Source organism: Notolepis coatsorum (genome assembly GCF_963971535.1).
Source record: "Notolepis coatsorum genome assembly, chromosome: 6".
NCBI lineage: Eukaryota > Metazoa > Chordata > Actinopteri > Aulopiformes > Paralepididae > Notolepis > Notolepis coatsorum.
The window spans coordinates 181894876-181900642 of NC_140170.1; the positions used below are offsets into that span (position 1 = coordinate 181894876).

The window sequence follows — 5767 nt, forward strand, 5'->3', positions numbered from 1 at the left end:
CCAACATCAAATCAGCCATTTTGTATCTTAATTTTATAAAAGCCCTCACGTGTTGCTGGGTCCAGTGTGTTGGAGGCTTTAGGATCTGTAGTGTCTTGTCTTGCCTGTTAAGCACAGCTCTGTTTAATGCAACTCAGGACCACGGACAGGTCCCTGTGCTCAACAGAGTGCCTCCCTTTCTCTCCGAATAAGACACTTCCCACACTGAGAGAGAGGGAGGGAGAGGGGAGAGAGAGAGAGGGGGGGGGAGAGGGGAGAGAGAGAGGGGGGAGAGGGAGAGAAAGAGAGGAGAGAGAGTGGCAAGAGGGGAGAGAGGGGGGAGAGGGGAGAGAGACATGGAGGAGAGAGAGAGAGAGAGAGACTCAGTAACTTCAACTCACTTAAGTAAACTCACTGTCCAGACACATGTGACAACACTGTCCAGACACATGTGACGACACTGTCCAGACACATGTGACAACACTGTCCAGACACATGTGACAACAATGTCCAGACACATGTGACGACACTGTCCAGACACATGTGACGACACTGTCCAGACACACAGACAACACTGTCCAGACACACAGACAACACTGTCCAGACACACAGACAACACTGTCCAGACACACAGACAACACTGTCCAGACACACAGACAACACTGTCCAGACACATGTGACGACACTGTCCAGACACATGTGACAACACTGTCCAGACACATGTGACAACACTGTCCAGACACACAGACAACACTGTCCAGACACATGTGACAACACTGTCCAGACACACAGACGACACTGTCCAGACACACAGACAACACTGTCCAGACACACAGACGACACTGTCCAGACACATGTGACAACACTGTCCAGACACATGTGACAACACTGTCCAGACACATGTGACAACACTGTCCAGACACATGTGACAACACTGTCCAGACACATGTGACAACACTGTCCAGACACACAGACGACACTGTCCAGACACACAGACAACACTGTCCAGACACACAGACAACACTGTCCAGACACATGTGACAACACTGTCCAGACACATGTGACAACACTGTCCAGACACAGACAACACTGTCCAGACACAGACAACACTGTCCAGACACACAGACAACACTGTCCAGACACAGACAACATGACAGCAAAACACCAGCTACTGTATGACACTCAGTCAGTCAACACTCGTTGCTGTTAGTCAAAAACCTTGTATCTCCAATTTAGGTAATTTCCATGTTTTCACCTGAACTGAAACATGGATAGTATTTACGGCTGAAAGGCTTGCTGGGTAGGCTGGCCTCAGATACTAAATGATTAATGGTCAAAAGATCCGCAGGGCTGAGTGACATGAGGCTTGCCAGGTGGCTACAACTATCTTCTTTCACTCATAGGACAAGTGCTTAAAGTCCTAGCCCCCCCCCCCATTTAACCCTTTCAGCACCACACTACAAATGGTTAACACTTTCACTACCACACTAGATAAGGTTAACCATTCACTGCCACACTACAGAAGGTTAACCCTTTCACTGCCACACTACAGAAGGTTAACCTTTCACTACCACACTACAGAAGTAAAACGTCTACTTTTACGTAGGAGATAATTATAAATGGAGGACTTTTACCAGTGCACTAGTTTATCTGGGTATTTCTACTTTAACTTTAAAGCAACTACCTCTTCCACCACTGCCTTCATGCAAGGTTGGCAATAATGGTTGACAAATCCAACCTTTGCACCGAAGCACATTTAAGTTGTGCTTTGAAATCAATCCAAATCACTTAGCCTCGTCCAAGTATGAACCACACAACTTGGCATCTAAAGTTTAGAAACACTGAGGTATGAGGTACTCAATTTTAACCCTTTCACTGCGACAATACAGCAAGTTAACCCTTTCACTATCACACTACAGTCGTCTGTAGTGTGGTAGTGAAAGGGTTAACCTTCTGTAGTGTGGTAGTGAAAGGGTTAAGGAGAGACAGTCTAGTTAGGGATCTCAAACTCAATTTACCTGGGGGCCGCTGGAGGTAGAGTCTGGGTGAGGCTGGACTGCATCAAATATTCCACAAAAAAAGGATTTCAAGTATTCAAAAAAAAAGTACAACTGATCCAATCTGCTCAATCTTTAGCAATAACATTTCAGAACATGAACAGTTCTTCAGAACATGAACGGTTCTTCAGAACATAGGCTTCTCAGTGGTGTCAGTGGACTCATCCACAGCTATGGAAATGCACTGTTTTTTTTCTATCACAAAGCTGTTTAATCAAATCACCAGCCAGTATTTCAGTTATTCTGGTTGCTGTGCTATCTGAGGGGGATTTGCTTTTGTTTTGCCTTGAAACATGGTCTCCATCACTTCAGTCATACATTTTTTTATTATGTATGCATCAGAGAATGGCTTCTTGTGTTTAGCCAAAACCCATGCCACTGAGTGAGGACTTGGTTGCTTTTTCTCGTTGTGACATAGATTTAACAATAATTCTGCTTGCAGCTTGATATGATGATTTCATTCCATTTATTTTTGTGGTTCTTAGCACTGAATTTTGAGGAAAGGTTGCATCCTTCCTGCTTTTCCCCCTTGCCCGTTAGAAAAGAGAAATATTAAGCCTTGTGCAAGGAATAATATAAAAATGTGCCATTAAATAGCCTGTACAGACAGCTAGATATGACATTTGGACATGACATGTTTGTCCTCCATAGATACAGTAATCTAACTTGCATGCCTACAATGAAAATACAAGCCACTCAACATGGTCTCTCTTTTAGAAATAAAAGGATGCTGCTGAATCGAAAAAAGTCAACCATGGTGATAATAAACAACGAGAGGGCAAATGCACAAAAGAAAACACTTTGTCTTCCTCTGGAAAGCACTGGCCATTTATTGAAAATCTTATTAACAGATTGCAGAATGGGTACAATACAGTACAGCTCAATACACACAATTGTTAAGGGGTCCCCCATTTTCAATTCATCATAACATATGACATACATGACATACATGACATACAGGTAGACAGTACTGTTGCATCTAGACATTTATGACATACCAGATCTACAAATATACAGTAGTTTATGTGTACAAGGGAAGACTGTACTCAAAATGTGTTGTTTTCTTTGTGCATTAAGCCAGTCAATTTGCTCTTTGTATGGGATTATAACGGAGTATGTTACCCATTAAAAGTTAATGTCTTGCTTTATAAATGTGTGTGGTCCCCTCGCATTTGACGATCTTAGAGAACAATTGGACTTGAAAACAGCAGTGACCACCACTCGTTAAATCATATAAAACAGTAAAGATCAGATCATTTGACTTACCACTTAATCAGTGTGTACTTCGTCTATAGCCATTCCAATCAACTGCTGCTGGAATATTGGGGTTGCCGTGCCTTCTTGATAACACTGTCAATGTGTGTGGTCCATGTCAAGTCCTCGGGATATGTGGACTCCGGTTGAGAGTGAACAGTTTTAAGTACCTCTGTGCCCCGTCGATGCTGAGGGGGCTGTAGTCCCCAACCTCCTAAAGTCCACAATCATCTCTTTTGTTTTGCTGACGTTCAGGGAGAGGCAGTTCTCCTGACACCACTGTGACAGATTCTTTACCTCTTCCAGGTAGGCCCTCTCATCGTTGGCAGAGATCAGACCAATTTACCGTGTCCCTTCTAGTACTGTCAGGTAAGTTGCCTTGCAACTGGACAAGCATAATTTCTACTAGACAATCCAGATACACAAGTGAGGTACCACACCAGTGACGAGTACTACAGAAATTTAATTTAATTTCCAAATGCACAGTCTATACAGGGTTGTAGAGTGGATCAGTTGTGTGGGGACTTGGAGGCATTCTGCTGCTTGGACTGGTAGCCAGTCTGCTGGGGCTGCTTGGACTGGTAGCCAGTCTGCTGGTGGCTAGTGTCCTGGAGCTGCTTCTTGGACTGGTAGCCAGTCTACTGGGGCTGCTTGGACTGGTAGCTAGTCTGCTGGGGGTGCTGGGGCTGCTTGGACTGGTAGCTAGTGTGCTGAGGCTGCTTGGACTGGTAGCTAGTGTGCTGAGGCTGGTTGGACTGGTAGCTAGTCTACTAGGGCTGCTGTGGCTGGTTGGACTGGTAGCTAGTCTACTGTGGCTGCTTGGACTGGTAGCTAGTCTGCTGGTGCACCAATGGTGTAGTTACATGTTACTCTACTGTTGCTTGATGAACCAACAGGATGTTGTAGTTACATGTTACTCTACTGTTGCTTGATGAACCAACAAGATGTTGTAGTCACATGTTACTCTACTGTTGCTTGATGAACCAACAGGATGTTGTAGTCACATGTTACTCTACTGTTGCTTGATGAACCAACAGGATGTTGTAGTTACATGTTACTCTACTGTTCCTTGATGAACCAACAGGATGTTGTAGTTACATGTTACTCTACTGTTCCTTGATGAACCAACAGGATGTTGTAGTTACATGTTACTCTACTGTTGCTTGATGAACCAACAGGATGTTGTAGTTACATGTTACTCTACTGTTCCTTGATGAACCAACAGGATGTTGTAGTTACATGTTACTCTACTGTTGCTTGATGAACCAACAGTATGTTGTAGTTACATGTTACTCTACTGTTCCTTGATGAACCAACAGGATGTTGTAGTTACATGTTACTCTACTGTTGCTTGATGAACCAACAGTATGTTGTAGTTACATGTTACTCTACTGTTCCTTGATGAACCAACAGGATGTTGTAGTTACATGTTACTCTACTGTTGCTTGATGAACCAACAGTATGTTGTAGTTACATGTTACTCTACTGTTCCTTGATGAACCAACAGGATGTTGTAGTTACATGTTACTCTACTGTTCCTTGATGAACCAACAGGATGTTGTAGTTACATGTTACTCTACTGTTGCTTGATGAACCAACAGTATGTTGTAGTTACATGTTACTCTACTGTTCCTTGATGAACCAACAGGATGTTGTAGTTACATGTTACTCTACTGTTCCTTGATGAACCAACAGGATGTTGTAGTTACATGTTACTCTACTGTTCCTTGATGAACCAACAGTATGTTGTAGTTACATGTTACTCTACTGTTCCTTGATGAACCAACAGGATGTTGTAGTTACATGTTACTCTACTGTTCCTTGATGAACCAACAGGATGTTGTAGTTACATGTTACTCTACTGTTCCTTGATGAACCAACAGGATGTTGTAGTTACATGTTACTCTACTGTTCCTTGATGACCCAACAGGATGTTGTAGTTACATGTTACTCTACTGTTGCTTGATGAACCAACAGGATGTTTTGTTGTAGTTACATGTTACTCTACTGTTGCTTGATGAACCAACAGGATGTTGTAGTTACATGTTACTCTACTGTTGCTTGATGAACCAACAGGATGTTGTAGTCACATGTTACTCTACTGTTGCTTGATGAACCAACAGGATGTTGTAGTTACATGTTACTCTACTGTTGCTTGATGAACCAACAGGATGTTGTAGTTACATGTTACTCTACTGTTGCTTGAGGAACCAACAGGATGTTGTAGTTACATGTTACTCTACTGTTGCTTGAGGAACCAACAGGATGTTGTAGTTACATGTTACTCTACTGTTGCTTGATGAACCAACAGGATGTTGTAGTTACATGTTACTCTACTGTTGCTTGATGAACCAACAGGATGTTGTAGTTACATGCTACTCTACTGTTGCTTTATGAACCAACAGGATGTTGTAGTTACATGTCACTCTACTGTTCCTTGGCTTGATGAACCAATAGGATACTCAGATTCACAGTTA

General features: G+C 42.9%; 1 protein-coding gene across 1 annotated transcript in view; it reads right to left on the reverse strand.

Annotated features, from left to right (window-relative positions):
- Positions 1-5767, reverse strand: part of LOC311231231 (histone H3.2) — a gene marked incomplete at its 3' end in the record, with an annotated part of 410556 nt that overhangs the window by 21734 nt on the left and 383055 nt on the right. The window lies entirely within an intron of this gene.